A 26,508-nucleotide genomic window follows, 5' to 3' on the forward strand; every position below is an offset into this window, starting at 1 on the left:
TCTAAGAACTCTTGTGTTGTCCTGAAATGTTCGTAGTGAGTGTCCTGAAGACGCTGTCCATATTGTTCTTTGTCAAGTTGATTGTGTTCTAAGAACACTTGTGGTGTCCTAAAATGTTCGTAGGGGTTGTCCTGAAGACGCTGTCCGTATTGTTCGTTGTCAAGTTGAAAATGTTCTAAGAACTCTCGCGGTGTCCTGAATTGTCCGTAGGGGTTGTCCTGAAGATGCTGTTCGTATTGTTCGCTGGCAAGTTGAATGTGTTCTCAGAACACTTGCGGTGTCCTGAAATGTTCGCAAACAAACAAAATGGGGGTGTTCTGAGGAGGCTGTCCTTATTGTTCATCGTCAAGTTGAAAGTGTTCTAAGAACACATGCGGTGTCCGTATTGTTCTTTGTCAAGTTGAATGTTTTCTAAGGACACTCGCTGTGTCCTAAAATGTTCGTAAATAAACATAATGGGGGTGTTCTGAGGACGCTGTCCGTATGCTTCTTTGTCAAGTTGAATGTTTTCTAAGAACTCTCGTGGTGTCCTGAAATGTTTGCAAATAAACAACATGGGGGTGTTCTGAGGATGCTGTCCGTATTGTTCGATGGTAAGTTGAATGTGTTCTAAGAACACTCGTGGTGTCCTGAAATGTTTGTAGATGGTGTCCTGAAGACGCTGTCCGTATTGTTCATTGACAAGTTGAAAATGTTCTAAGAACTCTCGCGGTGTCCTGCAATGTTCATAGGGGGAGTCCTGAAGACACTGTCCGTATTGTTCAATGGCAAGTTGAATGTGTTCTAAAAACACTCGTGGTCTCCTGAAATGTTCGGAAATAAACAAAATGGGGGTGTTCTGAGGACACTGTCCGTATTGTTTTGTGGCAAGTTGAATGTGTTCTAAGAACACTCGTGGTGTCTTGAAATGTTCGCAAATAAACAAAATGGGGGTGTTCTAAGGACGCTGTCCATATTGTTCGTTGTCAAGTTGAAAGTGTTCTAAGAACTCTTGTGTTGTCCTGAAATGTTCGTAGTGAGTGTCCTGAAGACGCTGTCCATATTGTTCTTTGTCAAGTTGATTGTGTTCTAAGAACACTTGTGGTGTCCTAAAATGTTCGTAGGGGTTGTCCTGAAGACGCTGTCCGTATTGTTCGTTGTCAAGTTGAAAATGTTCTAAGAACTCTCGCGGTGTCCTGAAATGTCTGTAGGGGTTGTCCTGAAGATGCTGTTCGTATTGTTCGCTGGCAAGTTGAATGTGTTCTCAGAACACTTGCGGTGTCCTGAAATGTTCGCAAACAAACAAAATGGGGGTGTTCTGAGGACGCTGTCCTTATTGTTCATTGTCAAGTTGAAAGTGCTCTAAGAACACATGCGGTGTCCGTATTGTTCTTTGTCAAGTTGAATGTTTTCTAAGGACACTCGCTGTGTCCTAAAATGTTCGTAAATAAACATAATGGGGGTGTTCTGAGGACGCTGTCCGTATGCTTCTTTGTCAAGTTGAATGTTTTCTAAGAACTCTCGTGGTGTCCTGAAATGTTTGCAAATAAACAAAATGGGGGTGTTCTGAGGATGCTGTCCGTATTGTTCGATGGTAAGTTGAATGTGTTCTAAGAACACTCGTGGTGTCCTGAAATGTTTGTAGATGGTGTCCTGAAGACGCTGTCCGTATTGTTCATTGACAAGTTGAAAATGTTCTAAGAACTCTCGCGGTGTCCTGCAATGTTCATAGGGGGAGTCCTGAAGACACTGTCCGTATTGTTCAATGGCAAGTTGAATGTGTTCTAAAAACACTCGTGGTCTCCTGAAATGTTCGGAAATACACAAAATGGGGGTGTTCTGAGGACGCTGTCCATATTATTCTGTGGCAAGCTGAATGTGTTCTAAGAACACTCGTGGTGTTTTGAAATGTTCGCAAATAAACAAAATGGGGGTGTTCTAAGGACGCTGTCTGTATTGTTCGTTGTCAAGTTGAAAGTGTTCTAAGAACTCTCGCGTTGTCCTGAAATGCTCGTAGTGAGTGGTCTGAAGACGCTGTCCGTATTGTTCTTTGTCAAGTTGATTGTGTTCTAAGAACACTTGTGGTGTCCTAAAATGTTCGTAGGGGTTGTCCTGAAGACGCTGTCCGTATTGTTCGTTGTCAAGTTGAAAATGTTCTAAGAGCACACGCGGTATCCGTATTGTTCTATGTCAAGTTGAATGTTTTCTAAGAACACTCGTGGTGTCCTGAAATGTTCGCAAATAAACAAAATGGGGGTGTTAAGAGGACGCTGTCCATATTGTTCGTTGTCAAGCTGAAATTGTTCTAAGAGCACACGCGGTGTCCGTATTGTTCTATGTCAAGTTGAATGTTTTCTAAGAACACTCGTGGTGTCCTGAAATGTTCGCAAATAAACAAAATGGGGGTATTCTGAGGATGCTGTCCGTATTGTTCGATGGTACGTTGAATGTGTTCTAAGAACTCACGTGTTGTCCTGAAATGTTCGTAGGGGGCGTCCTGAAGACGCTGTCGTATTGTTCAATGGCAAGTTGAATGTGTTCTAAGAACACTTGTGGTGTCCTGAAATGTTCGCAAATAAACAAATGGGGGTGTTCTGAGGATGCTGTCCGTATTGTTCTGTGGTTCTGTGGCAAGCTGAATGTGTTCTAAGAACACTCGTGGTGTCTTGAAATGTTTGCAAATAAACAAAATGGGGGTGTCCTGAAGAGCCTGTCCATATTGTTTTTAGTCAAGTTGATTATGTTCTAAGAACACTCGTGGTGTCCTAAAATGTTCGTAGGCGTTGTCCGGAAGATGCTGTCCGTATTGTTCGTTGTCAAGTTGAACATGTTCTAAGAACTCTCGCGGTGTTCTGAAATGTTCATAGGGGTTGTCCTGAAGATGCTGTTCGTATTGTTCGCTGGCAATTTGAATGTGTTCTAAGAATACACACGGTGTCCGTATTGTTCTTTATGAAGTTGAATGTGTTCTAAGAACACTTGTGGTGTCCTGAAATGTTCGCAAATAAAAAAAATGGGGGTGTTCTGAGGACGCTGTCCGTATTGTTCTTTGTCAAGTTGAATGTGTTATAAGAACACTCGTGGTGTCCTGAAATGTTTGCAAATAAACAAAATGGGGGTGTTCTGAGGATGCTGTCCATATTGTTCGATGGTAAGTTGAATGTGTTCTAAGAACACTCATGGTGTCCTGAAATGTTCGTAGATGGTGTCCTGAAGACGCTGTCCGTATTGTTTGTTGACAAGTTGAAAATATTCTAAGAACTCTCGAGGTGTCCTGCAATATTCGCAAATAAACAAAATGGGGTGTGTTCTAAGAACTCACACGTTGTCCTGAAATGTTCGTAGGGGGCGTCCTGAAGCCGCTGTCCGTATTGTTCAATGGCAAGTTGAATGTGTTCTAAGAACAGTTGTGGTGTCCTGAAATGTTTGCAAATAAACAAAATGGGGGTGTTCTGAGGACGCTGTCCGTATTGTTCTGTGGCAAGCTGAATGTGTTCTAAGAACACTCGCGGTGTCATGGAATGTTCACAAATAAACAAAATGGGGGTGTTCTGAGGACGCTGTCCGTATTGTTTTTTGTCAAGTTGATTGTGTTCTAAGAACACTTGTGGTGTCCTAACTTTGCTCGTAGGGGGTGTCCTGAAGACGCTGTCCATAATGTTCTTTGTCAAGTTGATTGTGTTCTAAGAACACTCGTGGTGTCCTAACATGTTCGTAGGGGGTCTTCTGAAGACGCTGTCCGTATTGTTCGTTGTCAAGTTGAAAATGTTCCAAGAACTCTCGCGGTGTCCTGAAATGTTCGTAGGGGTGTCCTGAAGACACCGTTCGTATTGTTCGCTGGCAAGTTGAATGTGTTCTCACAACACTCGCGGTGTCCTGAAATGTTCGCAAATAAACAAAATGGGGGTGTTCTGAGGACACTGTCTGTATTGTTGTGTGGAAAGTTGAATGTGTTCTCAGAACACTCGCTGTGTCCTGAAATGTTTGCAAACAAACAAAATGGGGGTGTTCTGAGGACGCTGTCCGTATTGTTCGTTGTCAAGTTGAAAGTGTTCTAAGAGCACACGTGGTGTCCATATTGTTTTTTGTCAAGTTTAATGTGTTCTAAGGAAACTCGCTGTGTCCTAAAATGTTCGTAAATAAACATAATGGGTGTGTTCTGAGGACGCTGTCCGTATTGTTCTTTGTCAAGTTGAATGTGTTCTAAGAACACTCGTGGAGTCCTGAAATGTTCGCAAATAAGCAAAATGGGGGTGTTCTAAGGACGCTGTCTGTATTGTTCGTTGACAAGTTGAAAGTGTTCTAAGAACTCTTGCGGTGTCCTGCAATGTTCATAGGGAGAGTCCTGAAGACACTGTCCGTATTGTTCAATGGCAAGTTGAATGTGTTCTAAAAACACTCGTGGTCTCCTGAAATGTTCGGAAATAAACAAAATGGGGGTGTTCTGAGGACGCTGTCCATATTATTCTGTGGCAAGCTGAATGTGTTCTAAGAACACTCGTGGTGTTTTGAAATGTTCGCAAATAAACAAAATGGGGGTGTTCTAAGGACGCTGTCTGTATTGTTCGTTGACAAGTTGAAAGTGTTCTAAGAACTCTCGCGTTGTCCTGAAATGTTCGTAGTGAGTGGTCTGAAGACGCTGTCCGTATTGTTCTTTGTCAAGTTGATTGTGTTCTAAGAACACTCGCGGTGTCATGAAATGTTCACAAATAAACAAAATGGGGGTGTTCTGAGGACGCTGTCCGTATTGTTCGTTGTAAAGTTGATTGTGTTCTAAGAACACTCGTGGTGTCCTAACATGTTTGTAGGGGGTGTCCTGAAGACGGTGTCCATATTGTTCTTTGTCAAGTTGATTGTGTTCTAAGAACACTCGTGGTGTCCTAAAATGTTCGTAGGGGGTCCCCTGAAGACGCTGTCCGTATTGTTTGTTGTCAAGTTGAAAATGTTCCAAGAACTCTTGCGGTGTCCTGAAATGTTCGTAGGGGGTGTCCTGAAGGCGCTGTTCATATTGTTCGCTGGCAAGTTGAATGTGTTCTCAGAACACTCGCGGTGTCCTGAAATGTTTGCAAACAAACAAAATGGGGGTGTTCTGAGGACGCTGTCCTTATTGTTCGTTGTCAAGTTGAAAGTGTTCTAAGAACACACGCGGTGTCCGTATTGTTCTTTGTCAAGTTGAATGTTTTCTAAGGACACTCGCTGTGTCCTAAAATGTTTGTAAAAAAACATAATGTGGGTGTTCTGAGGACGCTGTCCTATTTGTTCTTTGTCAAGTTGAATGTGTTCTAAGAACACTTGTGGTGTCCTGAAATGTTTGCAAATAAACAAAATGGGGGTGTTCTGAGGATGCTGTCCGTATTGTTCGATGGTATGTTGAATGTGTTCTAAGAACACTCCTGGTGTCCTGAAATGTTCGTAGATGGTGTCCTGAAAAAGCTGTCCGTATTGTTTGTTGACAAGTTGAACATGTTATAAGATCTCTTGCGGTGTCCTGCAATGTTCGCAAATAAACAAAATGGGTGTGTGTTCTAAGAACTCACGCGTTGTCCTGAAATGTTCGTAGGGGGCGTCCTGAAGACGCTGTCCGTATTGTTCAATGGCAAGTTGAATGTGTTCTAAGAACACTTGTGGTGTCCTGAAATGTTCACAAATAAACAAAGTGGGGGTGTTTTGAGGACGCTGTCCGTATTGTTCTGTGGCAAGCTGAATGTGTTCTAAGAACACTTGCGGTGTCATGAAATGTTCGCAAATAAACAAAATGGGGGTGTTCTGAGGACGCTGGCCGTATTGTTCTGTGGCAAGCTGAATGTGTTCTAAGAACACTCGTGGTGTCATGAAATGTTCGCAAATAAACAAAATGGGGGTGTTCTGAGGACACTGTCCGTATTGTTCTTTGTCAAGTTGATTGTGTTCTAAGAACAGTCGTGGTGTCCTAACATGTTCGTAGGGGGGTGTCCTGAAGACGCTGTCCATATTGTTCTTTGTCAAGTTGATTGTGTTCTAAGAATACTCGTGGTGTCCTAAAATGTTCGTAGGGGGTCTCCTGAAGACGCTGTCCGTATTGTTCGTTGTCAAGTTGAAAATGTTCCAAGAACTCTCGCTGTGTCCTGAAATGTTCGTAGGGGGTGTCCTGAAGACTGTGTTCGGACTGTTCGCTGTCAAGTTGAATGTGTTCTCAGAACACTCGCGGTGTCCTGAAATGTTCGCAAACAAACAAAATGGGGGTGTTCTGAGGACGCTGTCCGTGTTGTTCGTTGTCAAGTTGAAAGTGTTCTAAGAACATATGCGGTGTCCGTATTGTTATTTGTCAAGTTGAATGTTTTCTAAGGACACTCGCTGTGTCCTAAAATGTTCGTAAATAAACATAATGGGGGTGTTCTGAGGACGCTGTCCGTATTGTTCTTTGTCAAGTTGAATGTGTTCTAAGAACTCTCGTGGTGTCCTGAAATGTTCGCAAATAAACAAAATGGGGGTGTTCTGAGGATGCTGTCCGTATTGTTCGATGGTAAGTTGAATGTGTTCTAAGAACACTCGTGGTGTCCTGAAATGTTTGTAGATGGTGTCCTGAAGACGCTGTCCGTATTGTTCGTTGACAAGTTGAAAATGTTCTAAGAACTCTCGCGGTGTCCTGCAATGTTCACAAATAAACAAAATGGGGTGTGTTCTAAGAACTCAAGCGTTGTCCTGAAATGTTCATAGGGGGTGTCCTGAAGACACTGTCCGTATTGTTCAATGGCAAGTTGAATGTGTTCTAAAAATACTCGTGGTCTCCTGAAATGTTCGCAAATAAACAAAATGGGGGTGTTCTGAGGACGCTGTCCGTATTGTTCTGTGGCAAGCTGAATGTGTTCTAAGAACACTCGTGGTGTTTTGAAATGTTTGCAAATAAACAAAATGGGGGTGTTCTAAGGACGCTGTCTGTATTGTTCGTTGTCAAGTTGAAAGTGTTCTAAGAACTCTCGTGTTGCCCTGAAATGTTCGTTGTGAGTGTCCTGAAGACGCTGTCCGTATTGTTCTTTGTCAAGTTGATTGTGTTCTAAGAACACTCGTGGTGTCCTAAAATGTTCGTAGGGGTTGCCCTGAAGACGCTGTCCGTATTGTTCGTTGTCAAGTTGAAAATGTTCTAAGAGCACACGCGGTGTCCGTATTGTTCTATGTCAAGTTGAATGTTTTCTAAGAACACTTGTGGTGTCCTGAAATGTTCGCAAATAAACAAAATGGGGGTGTTAAGAGGACGCTGTCCGTATTGTTCGTTGTCAAGCTGAAATTGTTCTAAGAGCACACGCGGTGTCCGTATTGTTCTATGTCAAGTTGAATGTTTTCTAAGAACACTCGTGGTGTCCTGAAATGTTCGCAAATAAACAAAATGGGGGTATTCTGAGGATGCTGTCCGTATTGTTCGATGGTACGTTGAATGTGTTCTAAGAACTCACGTGTTGTGCTGAAATGTTCGTAGGGGGCGTCCTGAAGACGCTGTCGTATTGTTCAATGGCAAGTTGAATGTGTTCTAAGAACACTTGTGGTGTCCTGAAATGTTCGCAAATAAACAAATGGGGGTGTTCTGAGGATGCTGTCCGTATTGTTCTGTGGTTCTGTGGCAAGCTGAATGTGTTCTAAGAACACTCGTGGTGTCTTGAAATGTTTGCAAATAAACAAAATGGGGGTGTCCTGAAGAGCCTGTCCATATTGTTTTTAGTCAAGTTGATTATGTTCTAAGAACACTCGTGGTGTCCTAAAATGTTCGTAGGCGTTGTCCGGAAGATGCTGTCCGTATTGTTCGTTGTCAAGTTGAACATGTTCTAAGAACTCTCGCGGTGTTCTGAAATGTTCGTAGGGGTTGTCCTGAAGATGCTGTTCGTATTGTTCGCTGGCAAGTTGAATGTGTTCTAAGAATACACACGGTGTCCGTATTGTTCTTTGTGAAGTTGAATGTGTTCTAAGAACACTTGTGGTGTCCTGAAATGTTCGCAAATAAAAAAAATGGGGGTGTTCTGAGGACGCTGGCCGTATTGTTCTGTGGCAAGCTGAATGTGTTCTAAGAACACTCGTGGTGTCATGAAATGTTCGCAAATAAACAAAATGGGGGTGTTCTGAGGACACTGTCCGTATTGTTCTTTGTCAAGTTGATTGTGTTCTAAGAACAGTCGTGGTGTCCTAACATGTTCGTAGGGGGGTGTCCTGAAGACGCTGTCCATATTGTTCTTTGTCAAGTTGATTGTGTTCTAAGAATACTCGTGGTGTCCTAAAATGTTCGTAGGGGGTCTCCTGAAGACGCTGTCCGTATTGTTCGTTGTCAATTTGAAAATGTTCCAAGAACTCTCGCTGTGTCCTGAAATGTTCGTAGGGGGTGTCCTGAAGACTGTGTTCGGACTGTTCGCTGTCAAGTTGAATGTGTTCTCAGAACACTCGCGGTGTCCTGAAATGTTCGCAAACAAACAAAATGGGGGTGTTCTGAGGACGCTGTCCGTGTTGTTCGTTGTCAAGTTGAAAGTGTTCTAAGAACACATGCGGTGTCCGTATTGTTCTTTGTCAAGTTGAATGTTTTCTAAGGACACTCGCTGTGTCCTAAAATGTTCGTAAATAAACATAATGGGGGTGTTCTGAGGACGCTGTCCGTATGCTTCTTTGTCAAGTTGAATGTTTACTAAGAACTCTCGTGGTGTCCTGAAATGTTTGCAAATAAACAAAATGGGGGTGTTCTGAGGATGCTGTCCGTATTGTTCGATGGTAAGTTGAATGTGTTCTAAGAACACTCGTGGTGTCCTGAAATGTTTGTAGATGGTGTCCTGAAGACGCTGTCCGTATTGTTCATTGACAAGTTGAAAATGTTCTAAGAACTCTCGCGGTGTCCTGCAATGTTCATAGGGGGAGTCCTGAAGACACTGTCCGTATTGTTCAATGGCAAGTTGAATGTGTTCTAAAAACACTCGTGGTCTCCTGAAATGTTCGGAAATACACAAAATGGGGGTGTTCTGAGGACGCTGTCCATATTATTCTGTGGCAAGCTGAATGTGTTCTAAGAACACTCGTGGTGTTCTGAAATGTTCGCAAATAAACAAAATGGGGGTGTTCTAAGGACGCTGTCTGTATTGTTCGTTGTCAAGTTGAAAGTGTTCTAAGAACTCTCGGGTTGTCCTGAAATGCTCGTAGTGAGTGGTCTGAAGACGCTGTCCGTATTGTTCTTTGTCAAGTTGATTGTGTTCTAAGAACACTTGTGGTGTCCTAAAATGTTCGTAGGGGTTGTCCTGAAGACGCTGTCCGTATTGTTCGTTGTCAAGTTGAAAATGTTCTAAGAGCACACGCGGTGTCCGTATTGTTCTATGTCAAGTTGAATGTTTTCTAAGAACACTCGTGGTGTCCTGAAATGTTCGCAAATAAACAAAATGGGGGTGTTAAGAGGACGCTGTCCGTATTGTTCGTTGTCAAGCTGAAATTGTTCTAAGAGCACACGCGGTGTCCGTATTGTTCTATGTCAAGTTGAATGTTTTCTAAGAACACTCGTGGTGTCCTGAAATGTTCGCAAATAAACAAAATGGGGGTATTCTGAGGATGCTGTCCGTATTGTTCGATGGTACGTTGAATGTGTTCTAAGAACTCACGTGTTGTCCTGAAATGTTCGTAGGGGGCGTCCTGAAGACGCTGTCGTATTGTTCAATGGCAAGTTGAATGTGTTCTAAGAACACTTGTGGTGTCCTGAAATGTTCGCAAATAAACAAATGGGGGTGTTCTGAGGATGCTGTCCGTATTGTTCTGTGGTTCTGTGGCAAGCTGAATGTGTTCTAAGAACACTCGTGGTGTCTTGAAATGTTTGCAAATAAACAAAATGGGGGTGTCCTGAAGAGCCTGTCCATATTGTTTTTAGTCAAGTTGATTATGTTCTAAGAACACTCGTGGTGTCCTAAAATGTTCGTAGGCGTTGTCCGGAAGATGCTGTCCGTATTGTTCGTTGTCAAGTTGAACCTGTTCTAAGAACTCTCGCGGTGTTCTGAAATGTTCGTAGGGGTTGTCCTGAAGATGCTGTTCGTATTGTTCGCTGGCAAGTTGAATGTGTTCTAAGAATACACACGGTGTCCGTATTGTTCTTTGTGAAGTTGAATGTGTTCTAAGAACACTTGTGGTGTCCTGAAATGTTCGCAAATAAAAAAAATGGGGGTGTTCTGAGGACGCTGGCCGTATTGTTCTGTGGCAAGCTGAATGTGTTCTAAGAACACTTGTGGTGTCATGAAATGTTCGCAAATAAACAAAATGGGGGTGTTCTGAGGACACTGTCCGTATTGTTCTTTGTCAAGTTGATTGTGTTCTAAGAACAGTCGTGGTGTCCTAACATGTTCGTAGGGGGGTGTCCTGAAGACGCTGTCCATATTGTTCTTTGTCAAGTTGATTGTGTTCTAAGAATACTCGTGGTGTCCTAAAATGTTCATAGGGGGTCTCCTGAAGACGCTGTCCGTATTGTTCGTTGTCAATTTGAAAATGTTCCAAGAACTCTCGCTGTGTCCTGAAATGTTCGTAGGGGGTGTCCTGAAGACTGTGTTCGGACTGTTCGCTGTCAAGTTGAATGTGTTCTCAGAACACTCGCGGTGTCCTGAAATGTTCGCAAACAAACAAAATGGGGGTGTTCTGAGGACGCTGTCCGTGTTGTTCGTTGTCAAGTTGAAAGTGTTCTAAGAACATATGCGGTGTCCGTATTGTTATTTGTCAAGTTGAATGTTTTCTAAGGACACTCGCTGTGTCCTAAAATGTTTGTAAATAAACATAATGGGGGTGTTCTGAGGACGCTGTCCGTATTGTTCTTTGTCAAGTTGAATGTGTTCTAAGAACTCTCGTGGTGTCCTGAAATGTTCGCAAATAAACAAAATGGGGGTGTTCTGAGGACACTGTCTGTATTGTTGTGTGGAAAGTTGAATGTGTTCTCAGAACACACGCTGTGTCCTGAAATGTTTGCAAACAAACAAAATGGGGGTGTTCTGAGGACGCTGTCCGTATTGTTCGTTGTCAAGTTGAAAGTGTTCTAAGAGCACACGTGGTGTCCATATTGTTTTTTGTCAAGTTTAATGTGTTCTAAGGAAACTCGCTGTGTCCTAAAATGTTCGTAAATAAACATAATGGGTGTGTTCTGAGGACGCTGTCCGTATTGTTCTTTGTCAAGTTGAATGTGTTCTAAGAACACTCGTGGAGTCCTGAAATGTTCGCAAATAAGCAAAATGGGGGTGTTCTAAGGACGCTGTCTGTATTGTTCGTTGACAAGTTGAAAGTGTTCTAAGAACTCTTGCGGTGTCCTGCAATGTTCATAGGGAGAGTCCTGAAGACACTGTCCGTATTGTTCAATGGCAAGTTGAATGTGTTCTAAAAACACTCGTGGTCTCCTGAAATGTTCGGAAATAAACAAAATGGGGGTGTTCTGAGGACGCTGTCCATATTATTCTGTGGCAAGCTGAATGTGTTCTAAGAACACTCGTGGTGTTTTGAAATGTTCGCAAATAAACAAAATGGGGGTGTTCTAAGGACGCTGTCTGTATTGTTCGTTGACAAGTTGAAAGTGTTCTAAGAACTCTCGCGTTGTCCTGAAATGTTCGTAGTGAGTGGTCTGAAGACGCTGTCCGTATTGTTCTTTGTCAAGTTGATTGTGTTCTAAGAACACTCGCGGTGTCATGAAATGTTCACAAATAAACAAAATGGGGGTGTTCTGAGGACGCTGTCCGTATTGTTCGTTGTAAAGTTGATTGTGTTCTAAGAACACTCGTGGTGTCCTAACATGTTTGTAGGGGGTGTCCTGAAGACGGTGTCCATATTGTTCTTTGTCAAGTTGATTGTGTTCTAAGAACACTCGTGGTGTCCTAAAATGTTCGTAGGGGGTCCCCTGAAGACGCTGTCCGTATTGTTTGTTGTCAAGTTGAAAATGTTCCAAGAACTCTTGCGGTGTCCTGAAATGTTCGTAGGGGGTGTCCTGAAGGCGCTGTTCATATTGTTCGCTGGCAAGTTGAATGTGTTCTCAGAACACTCGCGGTGTCCTGAAATGTTTGCAAACAAACAAAATGGGGGTGTTCTGAGGACGCTGTCCTTATTGTTCGTTGTCAAGTTGAAAGTGTTCTAAGAACACACGCGGTGTCCGTATTGTTCTTTGTCAAGTTGAATGTTTTCTAAGGACACTCGCTGTGTCCTAAAATGTTTGTAAAAAAACATAATGTGGGTGTTCTGAGGACGCTGTCCTATTTGTTCTTTGTCAAGTTGAATGTGTTCTAAGAACACTTGTGGTGTCCTGAAATGTTTGCAAATAAACAAAATGGGGGTGTTCTGAGGATGCTGTCCGTATTGTTCGATGGTATGTTGAATGTGTTCTAAGAACACTCCTGGTGTCCTGAAATGTTCGTAGATGGTGTCCTGAAAAAGCTGTCCGTATTGTTTGTTGACAAGTTGAACATGTTATAAGATCTCTTGCGGTGTCCTGCAATGTTCGCAAATAAACAAAATGGGTGTGTGTTCTAAGAACTCACGCGTTGTCCTGAAATGTTCGTAGGGGGCGTCCTGAAGACGCTGTCCGTATTGTTCAATGGCAAGTTGAATGTGTTCTAAGAACACTTGTGGTGTCCTGAAATGTTCACAAATAAACAAAGTGGGGGTGTTTTGAGGACGCTGTCCGTATTGTTCTGTGGCAAGCTGAATGTGTTCTAAGAACACTTGCGGTGTCATGAAATGTTCGCAAATAAACAAAATGGGGGTGTTCTGAGGACGCTGGCCGTATTGTTCTGTGGCAAGCTGAATGTGTTCTAAGAACACTCGTGGTGTCATGAAATGTTCGCAAATAAACAAAATGGGGGTGTTCTGAGGACACTGTCCGTATTGTTCTTTGTCAAGTTGATTGTGTTCTAAGAACAGTCGGGGTGTCCTAACATGTTCGTAGGGGGGTGTCCTGAAGACGCTGTCCATATTGTTCTTTGTCAAGTTGATTGTGTTCTAAGAATACTCGTGGTGTCCTAAAATGTTCGTAGGGGGTCTCCTGAAGACGCTGTCCGTATTGTTCGTTGTCAAGTTGAAAATGTTCCAAGAACTCTCGCTGTGTCCTGAAATGTTCGTAGGGGGTGTCCTGAAGACTGTGTTCGGACTGTTCGCTGTCAAGTTGAATGTGTTCTCAGAACACTCGCGGTGTCCTGAAATGTTCGCAAACAAACAAAATGGGGGTGTTCTGAGGACGCTGTCCGTGTTGTTCGTTGTCAAGTTGAAAGTGTTCTAAGAACATATGCGGTGTCCGTATTGTTATTTGTCAAGTTGAATGTTTTCTAAGGACACTCGCTGTGTCCTAAAATGTTCGTAAATAAACATAATGGGGGTGTTCTGAGGACGCTGTCCGTATTGTTCTTTGTCAAGTTGAATGTGTTCTAAGAACACTCGTGGTGTCCTGAAATGTTCGCAAATAAACAAAATGGGGGTGTTCTGAGGATGCTGTCCGTATTGTTCGATGGTAAGTTGAATGTGTTCTAAGAACACTCGTGGTGTCCTGAAATGTTTGTAGATGGTGTCCTGAAGACGCTGTCCGTATTGTTCGTTGACAAGTTGAAAATGTTCTAAGAACTCTCGCGGTGTCCTGCAATGTTCACAAATAAACAAAATGGGGTGTGTTCTAAGAACTCACGCGTTGTCCTGAAATGTTCATAGGGGGTGTCCTGAAGACACTGTCCGTATTGTTCAATGGCAAGTTGAATGTGTTCTAAAAATACTCGTGGTCTCCTGAAATGTTCGCAAATAAACAAAATGGGGGTGTTCTGAGGACGCTGTCCGTATTGTTCTGTGGCAAGCTGAATGTGTTCTAAGAACACTCGTGGTGTTTTGAAATGTTTGCAAATAAACAAAATGGGGGTGTTCTAAGGACGCTGTCTGTATTGTTCGTTGTCAAGTTGAAAGTGTTCTAAGAACTCTCGTGTTGCCCTGAAATGTTCGTTGTGAGTGTCCTGAAGACGCTGTCCGTATTGTTCTTTGTCAAGTTGATTGTGTTCTAAGAACACTCGTGGTGTCCTAAAATGTTCGTAGGGGTTGCCCTGAAGACGCTGTCCGTATTGTTCGTTGTCAAGTTGAAAATGTTCTAAGAGCACACGCGGTGTCCGTATTGTTCTATGTCAAGTTGAATGTTTTCTAAGAACACTTGTGGTGTCCTGAAATGTTCGCAAATAAACAAAATGGGGGTGTTAAGAGGACGCTGTCCGTATTGTTCGTTGTCAAGCTGAAATTGTTCTAAGAGCACACGCGGTGTCCGTATTGTTCTATGTCAAGTTGAATGTTTTCTAAGAACACTCGTGGTGTCCTGAAATGTTCGCAAATAAACAAAATGGGGGTATTCTGAGGATGCTGTCCGTATTGTTCGATGGTACGTTGAATGTGTTCTAAGAACTCACGTGTTGTGCTGAAATGTTCGTAGGGGGCGTCCTGAAGACGCTGTCGTATTGTTCAATGGCAAGTTGAATGTGTTCTAAGAACACTTGTGGTGTCCTGAAATGTTCGCAAATAAACAAATGGGGGTGTTCTGAGGATGCTGTCCGTATTGTTCTGTGGTTCTGTGGCAAGCTGAATGTGTTCTAAGAACACTCGTGGTGTCTTGAAATGTTTGCAAATAAACAAAATGGGGGTGTCCTGAAGAGCCTGTCCATATTGTTTTTAGTCAAGTTGATTATGTTCTAAGAACACTCGTGGTGTCCTAAAATGTTCGTAGGCGTTGTCCGGAAGATGCTGTCCGTATTGTTCGTTGTCAAGTTGAACATGTTCTAAGAACTCTCGCGGTGTTCTGAAATGTTCGTAGGGGTTGTCCTGAAGATGCTGTTCGTATTGTTCGCTGGCAAGTTGAATGTGTTCTAAGAATACACACGGTGTCCGTATTGTTCTTTGTGAAGTTGAATGTGTTCTAAGAACACTTGTGGTGTCCTGAAATGTTCGCAAATAAAAAAAATGGGGGTGTTCTGAGGACGCTGGCCGTATTGTTCTGTGGCAAGCTGAATGTGTTCTAAGAACACTCGTGGTGTCATGAAATGTTCGCAAATAAACAAAATGGGGGTGTTCTGAGGACACTGTCCGTATTGTTCTTTGTCAAGTTGATTGTGTTCTAAGAACAGTCGTGGTGTCCTAACATGTTCGTAGGGGGGTGTCCTGAAGACGCTGTCCATATTGTTCTTTGTCAAGTTGATTGTGTTCTAAGAATACTCGTGGTGTCCTAAAATGTTCGTAGGGGGTCTCCTGAAGACGCTGTCCGTATTGTTCGTTGTCAATTTGAAAATGTTCCAAGAACTCTCGCTGTGTCCTGAAATGTTCGTAGGGGGTGTCCTGAAGACTGTGTTCGGACTGTTCGCTGTCAAGTTGAATGTGTTCTCAGAACACTCGCGGTGTCCTGAAATGTTCGCAAACAAACAAAATGGGGGTGTTCTGAGGACGCTGTCCGTGTTGTTCGTTGTCAAGTTGAAAGTGTTCTAAGAACACATGCGGTGTCCGTATTGTTCTTTGTCAAGTTGAATGTTTTCTAAGGACACTCGCTGTGTCCTAAAATGTTCGTAAATAAACATAATGGGGGTGTTCTGAGGACGCTGTCCGTATGCTTCTTTGTCAAGTTGAATGTTTACTAAGAACTCTCGTGGTGTCCTGAAATGTTTGCAAATAAACAAAATGGGGGTGTTCTGAGGATGCTGTCCGTATTGTTCGATGGTAAGTTGAATGTGTTCTAAGAACACTCGTGGTGTCCTGAAATGTTTGTAGATGGTGTCCTGAAGACGCTGTCCGTATTGTTCATTGACAAGTTGAAAATGTTCTAAGAACTCTCGCGGTGTCCTGCAATGTTCATAGGGGGAGTCCTGAAGACACTGTCCGTATTGTTCAATGGCAAGTTGAATGTGTTCTAAAAACACTCGTGGTCTCCTGAAATGTTCGGAAATACACAAAATGGGGGTGTTCTGAGGACGCTGTCCATATTATTCTGTGGCAAGCTGAATGTGTTCTAAGAACACTCGTGGTGTTTTGAAATGTTCGCAAATAAACAAAATGGGGGTGTTCTAAGGACGCTGTCTGTATTGTTCGTTGTCAAGTTGAAAGTGTTCTAAGAACTCTCGGGTTGTCCTGAAATGCTCGTAGTGAGTGGTCTGAAGACGCTGTCCGTATTGTTCTTTGTCAAGTTGATTGTGTTCTAAGAACACTTGTGGTGTCCTAAAATGTTCGTAGGGGTTGTCCTGAAGACGCTGTCCGTATTGTTCGTTGTCAAGTTGAAAATGTTCTAAGAGCACACGCGGTGTCCGTATTGTTCTATGTCAAGTTGAATGTTTTCTAAGAACACTCGTGGTGTCCTGAAATGTTCGCAAATAAACAAAATGGGGGTGTTAAGAGGACGCTGTCCGTATTGTTCGTTGTCAAGCTGAAATTGTTCTAAGAGCACACGCGGTGTCCGTATTGTTCTATGTCAAGTTGAATGTTTTCTAAGAACACTCGTGGTGTCCTGAAATGTTCGCAAATAAACAAAATGGGGGTATTCTGAGGATGCTGTCCGTATTGTTCGATGGTACGTTGAATGTGTTCTAAGAACTCACGTGTTGTCCTGAAATGTTCGTAGGGGGCGTCCTGAAGACGCTGTCGTATTGTTCAATGGCAAGTTGAATGTGTTCTAAGAACACTTGTGGTGTCCTGAAATGTTCGCAAATAAACAAATGGGGGTGTTCTGAGGATGCTGTCCGTATTGTTCTGTGGTTCTGTGGCAAGCTGAATGTGTTCTAAGAACACTCGTGGTGTCTTGAAATGTTTGCAAATAAACAAAATGGGGGTGTCCTGAAGAGCCTGTCCATATTGTTTTTAGTCAAGTTGATTATGTTCTAAGAACACTCGTGGTGTCCTAAAATGTTCGTAGGCGTTGTCCGGAAGATGCTGTCCGTATTGTTCGTTGTCAAGTTGAACCTGTTCTAAGAACTCTCGCGGTGTTCTGAAATGTTCGTAGGGGTTGTCCTGAAGATGCTGTTCGTATTGTTCGCTGGCAAGTTGAATGTGTTCTAAGAATACACACGGTGTCCGTATTGTTCTTTGTGAAGTTGAATGTGTTCTAAGAACACTTGTGGTGTCCTGAAATGTTCGCAAATAAAAAAAATGGGGGTGTTCTGAGGACGCTGGCCGTATTGTTCTGTGGCAAGCTGAATGTGTTCTAAGAACACTTGTGGTGTCATGAAATGTTCGCAAATAAACAAAATGGGGGTGTTCTGAGGACACTGTCCGTATTGTTCTTTGTCAAGTTGATTGTGTTCTAAGAACAGTCGTGGTGTCCTAACATGTTCGTAGGGGGGTGTCCTGAAGACGCTGTCCATATTGTTCTTTGTCAAGTTGATTGTGTTCTAAGAATACTCGTGGTGTCCTAAAATGTTCGTAGGGGGTCTCCTGAAGACGCTGTCCGTATTGTTCGTTGTCAATTTGAAAATGTTCCAAGAACTCTCGCTGTGTCCTGAAATGTTCGTAGGGGGTGTCCTGAAGACTGTGTTCGGACTGTTCGCTGTCAAGTTGAATGTGTTCTCAGAACACTCGCGGTGTCCTGAAATGTTCGCAAACAAACAAAATGGGGGTGTTCTGAGGACGCTGTCCGTGTTGTTCGTTGTCAAGTTGAAAGTGTTCTAAGAACATATGCGGTGTCCGTATTGTTATTTGTCAAGTTGAATGTTTTCTAAGGACACTCGCTGTGTCCTAAAATGTTTGTAAATAAACATAATGGGGGTGTTCTGAGGACGCTGTCCGTATTGTTCTTTGTCAAGTTGAATGTGTTCTAAGAACTCTCGTGGTGTCCTGAAATGTTCGCAAATAAACAAAATGGGGGTGTTCTGAGGATGCTGTCCGTATTGTTCGATGGTAAGTTGAATGTGTTCTAAGAACACTCGTAGTGTCCTGAAATGTTTGTAGATGGTGTCTTGAAGACGCTGTCCGTATTGTTCGTTGACAAGTTGAAAATGTTCTAAGAACTCTCGCAGTGTCCTGCAATGTTCACAAATAAACAAAATGGGGTGTGTTCTAAGAACTCACGCGTTGTCCTGAAATGTTCATAGGGGGTGTCCTGAAGACACTGTCCGTATTGTTCAATGGCAAGTTGAATGTGTTCTCAAAATACTCGTGGTCTCCTGAAATGTTCGCAAATAAACAAAATGGGGGTGTTCTGAGGACGCTGTCCGTATTGTTCTGTGGCAAGCTGAATGTGTTCTAAGAACACTCGTGGTGTTTTGAAATGTTTGCAAATAAACAAAATGGGGGTGTTCTAAGGACGCTGTCTGTATTGTTCGTTGTCAAGTTGAAAGTGTTCTAAGAACTCTCGTGTTGCCCTGAAATGTTCGTAGTGAGTGTCCTGAGGACGCTGTCCGTAATGTTCTTTGTCAAGTTGATTGTGTTCTAAGAACACTCGTGGTGTCCTAAAATGTTCGTAGGGGTTGCCCTGAAGACGCTGTCCGTATTGTTCGTTGTCAAGTTGAAAATGTTCTAAGAACTCTCGCGGTGTCCTGAAATGTTCGTGGCGGTTGTCCTGAAGATGCTGTTCATATTGTTCGCTGGCAAGTTGAATGTGTTCTCAGAACACTTGCGGTGTCCTGAAATGTTCGCAAACAAAAAAAATGGGGGTGTTCTGAGGACGCTGTCCGTATTGTTCGTTGTCAAGTTGAATGTGTTCTAAGAACACTCGTGGTGTCCTGAAATGTTCGCAAATAAACAAAATGGGGGTGTTCTGAGGATGCTGCCGGTATTGTTCGATGGTAACTTCAATGTGTTCTAAGAACACTTGTGGTGTCCTGAAATGTTCGTAGATGGTGTCTTGAAGACGCTGTCCGTATTCGTTGCCAAGTTGAAAATGTTCTAAGAACTCTCGCGGTGTCCTGCAATGTTCGCAAATAAACAAAATGGGGTGTGTTCTAAGAACTCACGCGTTGTCCTGAAATGTTCGTAGGGGGTGTCCTGAAGACACTGTCCGTATTGTTCAATGGCAAGTTGAATGTGTTCTAAGAACACTCGTGGTGTCTTGAAATGTTCGCAAATAAACAAAATGGGGGTGTTCTAAGGACGCTGTCCATATTGTTCGTTGTCAAGTTGAAAGTGTTCTAAGAACTCTTGTGTTGTCCTGAAATGTTCGTAGTGAGTGTCCTGAAGACGCTGTCCATATTGTTCTTTGTCAAGTTGATTGTGTTCTAAGAACACTTGTGGTGTCCTAAAATGTTCGTAGGGGTTGTCCTGAAGACGCTGTCCGTATTGTTCGTTGTCAAGTTGAAAATGTTCTAAGAACTCTCGCGGTGTCCTGAATTGTCCGTAGGGGTTGTCCTGAAGATGCTGTTCGTATTGTTCGCTGGCAAGTTGAATGTGTTCTCAGAACACTTGCGGTGTCCTGAAATGTTCGCAAACAAACAAAATGGGGGTGTTCTGAGGAGGCTGTCCTTATTGTTCATCGTCAAGTTGAAAGTGTTCTAAGAACACATGCGGTGTCCGTATTGTTCTTTGTCAAGTTGAATGTTTTCTAAGGACACTCGCTGTGTCCTAAAATGTTCGTAAATAAACATAATGGGGGTGTTCTGAGGACGCTGTCCGTATGCTTCTTTGTCAAGTTGAATGTTTTCTAAGAACTCTCGTGGTGTCCTGAAATGTTTGCAAATAAACAACATGGGGGTGTTCTGAGGATGCTGTCCGTATTGTTCGATGGTAAGTTGAATGTGTTCTAAGAACACTCGTGGTGTCCTGAAATGTTTGTAGATGGTGTCCTGAAGACGCTGTCCGTATTGTTCATTGACAAGTTGAAAATGTTCTAAGAACTCTCGCGGTGTCCTGCAATGTTCATAGGGGGAGTCCTGAAGACACTGTCCGTATTGTTCAATGGCAAGTTGAATGTGTTCTAAAAACACTCGTGGTCTCCTGAAATGTTCGGAAATAAACAAAATGGGGGTGTTCTGAGGACACTGTCCGTATTGTTTTGTGGCAAGTTGAATGTGTTCTAAGAACACTCGTGGTGTCTTGAAATGTTCGCAAATAAACAAAATGGGGGTGTTCTAAGGACGCTGTCCATATTGTTCGTTGTCAAGTTGAAAGTGTTCTAAGAACTCTTGTGTTGTCCTGAAATGTTCGTAGTGAGTGTCCTGAAGACGCTGTCCATATTGTTCTTTGTCAAGTTGATTGTGTTCTAAGAACACTTGTGGTGTCCTAAAATGTTCGTAGGGGTTGTCCTGAAGACGCTGTCCGTATTGTTCGTTGTCAAGTTGAAAATGTTCTAAGAACTCTCGCGGTGTCCTGAAATGTCTGTAGGGGTTGTCCTGAAGATGCTGTTCGTATTGTTCGCTGGCAAGTTGAATGTGTTCTCAGAACACTTGCGGTGTCCTGAAATGTTCGCAAACAAACAAAATGGGGGTTTTCTGAGGACGCTGTCCTTATTGTTCATTGTCAAGTTGAAAGTGCTCTAAGAACACATGCGGTGTCCGTATTGTTCTTTGTCAAGTTGAATGTTTTCTAAGGACACTCGCTGTGTCCTAAAATGTTCGTAAATAAACATAATGGGGGTGTTCTGAGGACGCTGTCCGTATGCTTCTTTGTCAAGTTGAATGTTTTCTAAGAACTCTCGTGGTGTCCTGAAATGTTTGCAAATAAACAAAATGGGGGTGTTCTGAGGATGCTGTCCGTATTGTTCGATGGTAAGTTGAATGTGTTCTAAGAACACTCGTGGTGTCCTGAAATGTTTGTAGATGGTGTCCTGAAGACGCTGTCCGTATTGTTCATTGACAAGTTGAAAATGTTCTAAGAACTCTCGCGGTGTCCTGCAATGTTCATAGGGGGAGTCCTGAAGACACTGTCCGTATTGTTCAATGGCAAGTTGAATGTGTTCTAAAAACACTCGTGGTCTCCTGAAATGTTCGGAAATACACAAAATGGGGGTGTTCTGAGGACGCTGTCCATATTATTCTGTGGCAAGCTGAATGTGTTCTAAGAACACTCGTGGTGTTTTGAAATGTTCGCAAATAAACAAAATGGGGGTGTTCTAAGGACGCTGTCTGTATTGTTCGTTGTCAAGTTGAAAGTGTTCTAAGAACTCTCGCGTTGTCCTGAAATGCTCGTAGTGAGTGGTCTGAAGACGCTGTCCGTATTGTTCTTTGTCAAGTTGATTGTGTTCTAAGAACACTTGTGGTGTCCTAAAATGTTCGTAGGGGTTGTCCTGAAGACGCTGTCCGTATTGTTCGTTGTCAAGTTGAAAATGTTCTAAGAGCACACGCGGTATCCGTATTGTTCTATGTCAAGTTGAATGTTTTCTAAGAACACTCGTGGTGTCCTGAAATGTTCGCAAATAAACAAAATGGGGGTGTTAAGAGGACGCCGTCCATATTGTTCGTTGTCAAGCTGAAATTGTTCTAAGAGCACACGCGGTGTCCGTATTGTTCTATGTCAAGTTGAATGTTTTCTAAGAACACTCGTGGTGTCCTGAAATGTTCGCAAATAAACAAAATGGGGGTATTCTGAGGATGCTGTCCGTATTGTTCGATGGTACGTTGAATGTGTTCTAAGAACTCACGTGTTGTCCTGAAATGTTCGTAGGGGGCGTCCTGAAGACGCTGTCGTATTGTTCAATGGCAAGTTGAATGTGTTCTAAGAACACTTGTGGTGTCCTGAAATGTTCGCAAATAAACAAATGGGGGTGTTCTGAGGATGCTGTCCGTATTGTTCTGTGGTTCTGTGGCAAGCTGAATGTGTTCTAAGAACACTCGTGGTGTCTTGAAATGTTTGCAAATAAACAAAATGGGGGTGTCCTGAAGAGCCTGTCCATATTGTTTTTAGTCAAGTTGATTATGTTCTAAGAACACTCGTGGTGTCCTAAAATGTTCGTAGGCGTTGTCCGGAAGATGCTGTCCGTATTGTTCGTTGTCAAGTTGAACATGTTCTAAGAACTCTCGCGGTGTTCTGAAATGTTCATAGGGGTTGTCCTGAAGATGCTGTTCGTATTGTTCGCTGGCAATTTGAATGTGTTCTAAGAATACACACGGTGTCCGTATTGTTCTTTATGAAGTTGAATGTGTTCTAAGAACACTTGTAATGTCCTGAAATGTTCGCAAATAAAAAAAATGGGGGTGTTCTGAGGACGCTGTCCGTATTGTTCTTTGTCAAGTTGAATGTGTTATAAGAACACTCGTGGTGTCCTGAAATGTTTGCAAATAAACAAAATGGGGGTGTTCTGAGGATGCTGTCCATATTGTTCGATGGTAAGTTGAATGTGTTCTAAGAACACTCATGGTGTCCTGAAATGTTCGTAGATGGTGTCCTGAAGACGCTGTCCGTATTGTTTGTTGACAAGTTGAAAATATTCTAAGAACTCTCGAGGTGTCCTGCAATATTCGCAAATAAACAAAATGGGGTGTGTTCTAAGAACTCACACTTTGTCCTGAAATGTTCGTAGGGGGCGTCCTGAAGCCGCTGTCCGTATTGTTCAATGGCAAGTTGAATGTGTTCTAAGAACAGTTGTGGTGTCCTGAAATGTTTGCAAATAAACAAAATGGGGGTGTTCTGAGGACGCTGTCCGTATTGTTCTGTGGCAAGCTGAATGTGTTCTAAGAACACTCGCGGTGTCATGGAATGTTCACAAATAAACAAAATGGGGGTGTTCTGAGGACGCTGTCCGTATTGTTTTTTGTCAAGTTGATTGTGTTCTAAGAACACTTGTGGTGTCCTAACTTTGCTCGTAGGGGGTGTCCTGAAGACGCTGTCCATAATGTTCTTTGTCAAGTTGATTGTGTTCTAAGAACACTCGTGGTGTCCTAACATGTTCGTAGGGGGTCTTCTGAAGACGCTGTCCGTATTGTTCGTTGTCAAGTTGAAAATGTTCCAAGAACTCTCGCGGTGTCCTGAAATGTTCGTAGGGGTGTCCTGAAGACACCGTTCGTATTGTTCGCTGGCAAGTTGAATGTGTTCTCACAACACTCGCGGTGTCCTGAAATGTTCGCAAATAAACAAAATGGGGGTGTTCTGAGGACACTGTCTGTATTGTTGTGTGGAAAGTTGAATGTGTTCTCAGAACACTCGCTGTGTCCTGAAATGTTTGCAAACAAACAAAATGGAGGTGTTCTGAGGACGCTGTCCGTATTGTTCGTTGTCAAGTTGAAAGTGTTCTAAGAGCACACGTGGTGTCCATATTGTTTTTTGTCAAGTTTAATGTGTTCTAAGGAAACTCGCTGTGTCCTAAAATGTTCGTAAATAAACATAATGGGTGTGTTCTGAGGACGCTGTCCGTATTGTTCTTTGTCAAGTTGAATGTGTTCTAAGAACACTCGTGGAGTCCTGAAATGTTCGCAAATAAGCAAAATGGGGGTGTTCTAAGGACGCTGTCTGTATTGTTCGTTGACAAGTTGAAAGTGTTCTAAGAACTCTTGCGGTGTCCTGCAATGTTCATAGGGAGAGTCCTGAAGACACTGTCCGTATTGTTCAATGGCAAGTTGAATGTGTTCTAAAAACACTCGTGGTCTCCTGAAATGTTCGGAAATAAACAAAATGGGGGTGTTCTGAGGACGCTGTCCATATTATTCTGTGGCAAGCTGAATGTGTTCTAAGAACACTCGTGGTGTTTTGAAATGTTCGCAAATAAACAAAATGGGGGTGTTCTAAGGACGCTGTCTGTATTGTTCGTTGACAAGTTGAAAGTGTTCTAAGAACTCTCGCGTTGTCCTGAAATGTTCGTAGTGAGTGGTCTGAAGACGCTGTCCGTATTGTTCTTTGTCAAGTTGATTGTGTTCTAAGAACACTCGCGGTGTCATGAAATGTTCACAAATAAACAAAATGGGGGTGTTCTGAGGACGCTGTCCGTATTGTTCGTTGTAAAGTTGATTGTGTTCTAAGAACACTCGTGGTGTCCTAACATGTTTGTAGGGGGTGTCCTGAAGACGGTGTCCATATTGTTCTTTGTCAAGTTGATTGTGTTCTAAGAACACTCGTGGTGTCCTAAAATGTTCGTAGGGGGTCCCCTGAAGACGCTGTCCGTATTGTTTGTTGTCAAGTTGAAAATGTTCCAAGAACTCTTGCGGTGTCCTGAAATGTTCGTAGGGGGTGTCCTGAAGGCGCTGTTCATATTGTTCGCTGGCAAGTTGAATGTGTTCTCAGAACACTCGCGGTGTCCTGAAATGTTTGCAAACAAACAAAATGGGGGTGTTCTGAGGACGCTGTCCTTATTGTTCGTTGTCAAGTTGAAAGTGTTCTAAGAACACACGCGGTGTCCGTATTGTTCTTTGTCAAGTTGAATGTTTTCTAAGGACACTCGCTGTGTCCTAAAATGTTTGTAAAAAAACATAATGTGGGTGTTCTGAGGACGCTGTCCTATTTGTTCTTTGTCAAGTTGAATGTGTTCTAAGAACACTTGTGGTGTCCTGAAATGTTTGCAAATAAACAAAATGGGGGTGTTCTGAGGATGCTGTCCGTATTGTTCGATGGTATGTTGAATGTGTTCTAAGAACACTCCTGGTGTCCTGAAATGTTCGTAGATGGTGTCCTGAAAAAGCTGTCCGTATTGTTTGTTGACAAGTTGAACATGTTATAAGATCTCTTGCGGTGTCCTGCAATGTTCGCAAATAAACAAAATGGGTGTGTGTTCTAAGAACTCACGCGTTGTCCTGAAATGTTCGTAGGGGGCGTCCTGAAGACGCTGTCCGTATTGTTCAATGGCAAGTTGAATGTGTTCTAAGAACACTTGTGGTGTCCTGAAATGTTCACAAATAAACAAAGTGGGGGTGTTTTGAGGACGCTGTCCGTATTGTTCTGTGGTAAGCTGAATGTGTTCTAAGAACACTTGCGGTGTCATGAAATGTTCGCAAATAAACAAAATGGGGGTGTTCTGAGGACGCTGGCCGTATTGTTCTGTGGCAAGCTGAATGTGTTCTAAGAACACTCGTGGTGTCATGAAATGTTCGCAAATAAACAAAATGGGGGTGTTCTGAGGACACTGTCCGTATTGTTCTTTGTCAAGTTGATTGTGTTCTAAGAACAGTCGTGGTGTCCTAACATGTTCGTAGGGGGGTGTCCTGAAGACGCTGTCCATATTGTTCTTTGTCAAGTTGATTGTGTTCTAAGAATACTCGTGGTGTCCTAAAATGTTCGTAGGGGGTCTCCTGAAGACGCTGTCCGTATTGTTCGTTGTCAAGTTGAAAATGTTCCAAGAACTCTCGCTGTGTCCTGAAATGTTCGTAGGGGGTGTCCTGAAGACTCTGTTCGTATTGTTCGCTGGCAAGTTGAATGTGTTCTCAGAACACTCGCGGTGTCCTGAAATGTTCGCAAACAAACAAAATGGGGGTGTTCTGAGGACGCTGTCCGTGTTGTTCGTTGTCAAGTTGAAAGTGTTCTAAGAACATATGCGGTGTCCGTATTGTTATTTGTCAAGTTGAATGTTTTCTAAGGACACTCGCTGTGTCCTAAAATGTTCGTAAATAAACATAATGGGGGTGTTCTGAGGACGCTGTCCGTATTGTTCTTTGTCAAGTTGAATGTGTTCTAAGAACTCTCGTGGTGTCCTGAAATGTTCGCAAATAAACAAAATGGGGGTGTTCTGAGGATGCTGTCCGTATTGTTCGATGGTAAGTTGAATGTGTTCTAAGAACACTCGTGGTGTCCTGAAATGTTTGTAGATGGTGTCCTGAAGACGCTGTCCGTATTGTTCGTTGACAAGTTGAAAATGTTCTAAGAACTCTCGCGGTGTCCTGCAATGTTCACAAATAAACAAAATGGGGTGTGTTCTAAGAACTCACGCGTTGTCCTGAAATGTTCATAGGGGGTGTCCTGAAGACACTGTCCGTATTGTTCAATGGCAAGTTGAATGTGTTCTAAAAATACTCGTGGTCTCCTGAAATGTTCGCAAATAAACAAAATGGGGGTGTTCTGAGGACGCTGTCCGTATTGTTCTGTGGCAAGCTGAATGTGTTCTAAGAACACTCGTGGTGTTTTGAAATGTTTGCAAATAAACAAAATGGGGGTGTTCTAAGGACGCTGTCTGTATTGTTCGTTGTCAAGTTGAAAGTGTTCTAAGAACTCTCGTGTTGCCCTGAAATGTTCGTTGTGAGTGTCCTGAAGACGCTGTCCGTATTGTTCTTTGTCAAGTTGATTGTGTTCTAAGAACACTCGTGGTGTCCTAAAATGTTCGTAGGGGTTGCCCTGAAGACGCTGTCCGTATTGTTCGTTGTCAAGTTGAAAATGTTCTAAGAACTCTCGCGGTGTCCTGAAATGTTCGTAGCGGTTGTCCTGAAGATGCTGTTCATATTGTTCGCTGGCAAGTTGAATGTGTTCTCAGAACACTCGCGGTGTCCTGAAATGTTCGCAAACAAAAAAAATGGGGGTGTTCTGAGGACGCTGTCCGTATTGTTCGTTGTCAAGTTGAAAGTGTTCTAAGAACACACGCGGTGTCCGTATTGTTCTTTGTCAAGTTGAATGTGTTCTACGAACACTTGTGGTGTCTTGAAATGTTCACAAATAAACAAAATGGGGGTGTTCTTTGGACGCTGTCCGTATTGTTATTTGTCAAGTTGAATGTGTTCTAAGAACACTCGTGGTGTCCTGAAA

This window comes from Ambystoma mexicanum, chromosome 8, assembly GCF_040938575.1.
Source record: "Ambystoma mexicanum isolate Mex_15411 chromosome 8, UKY_AmexF1_1, whole genome shotgun sequence".
NCBI lineage: Eukaryota > Metazoa > Chordata > Amphibia > Caudata > Ambystomatidae > Ambystoma > Ambystoma mexicanum.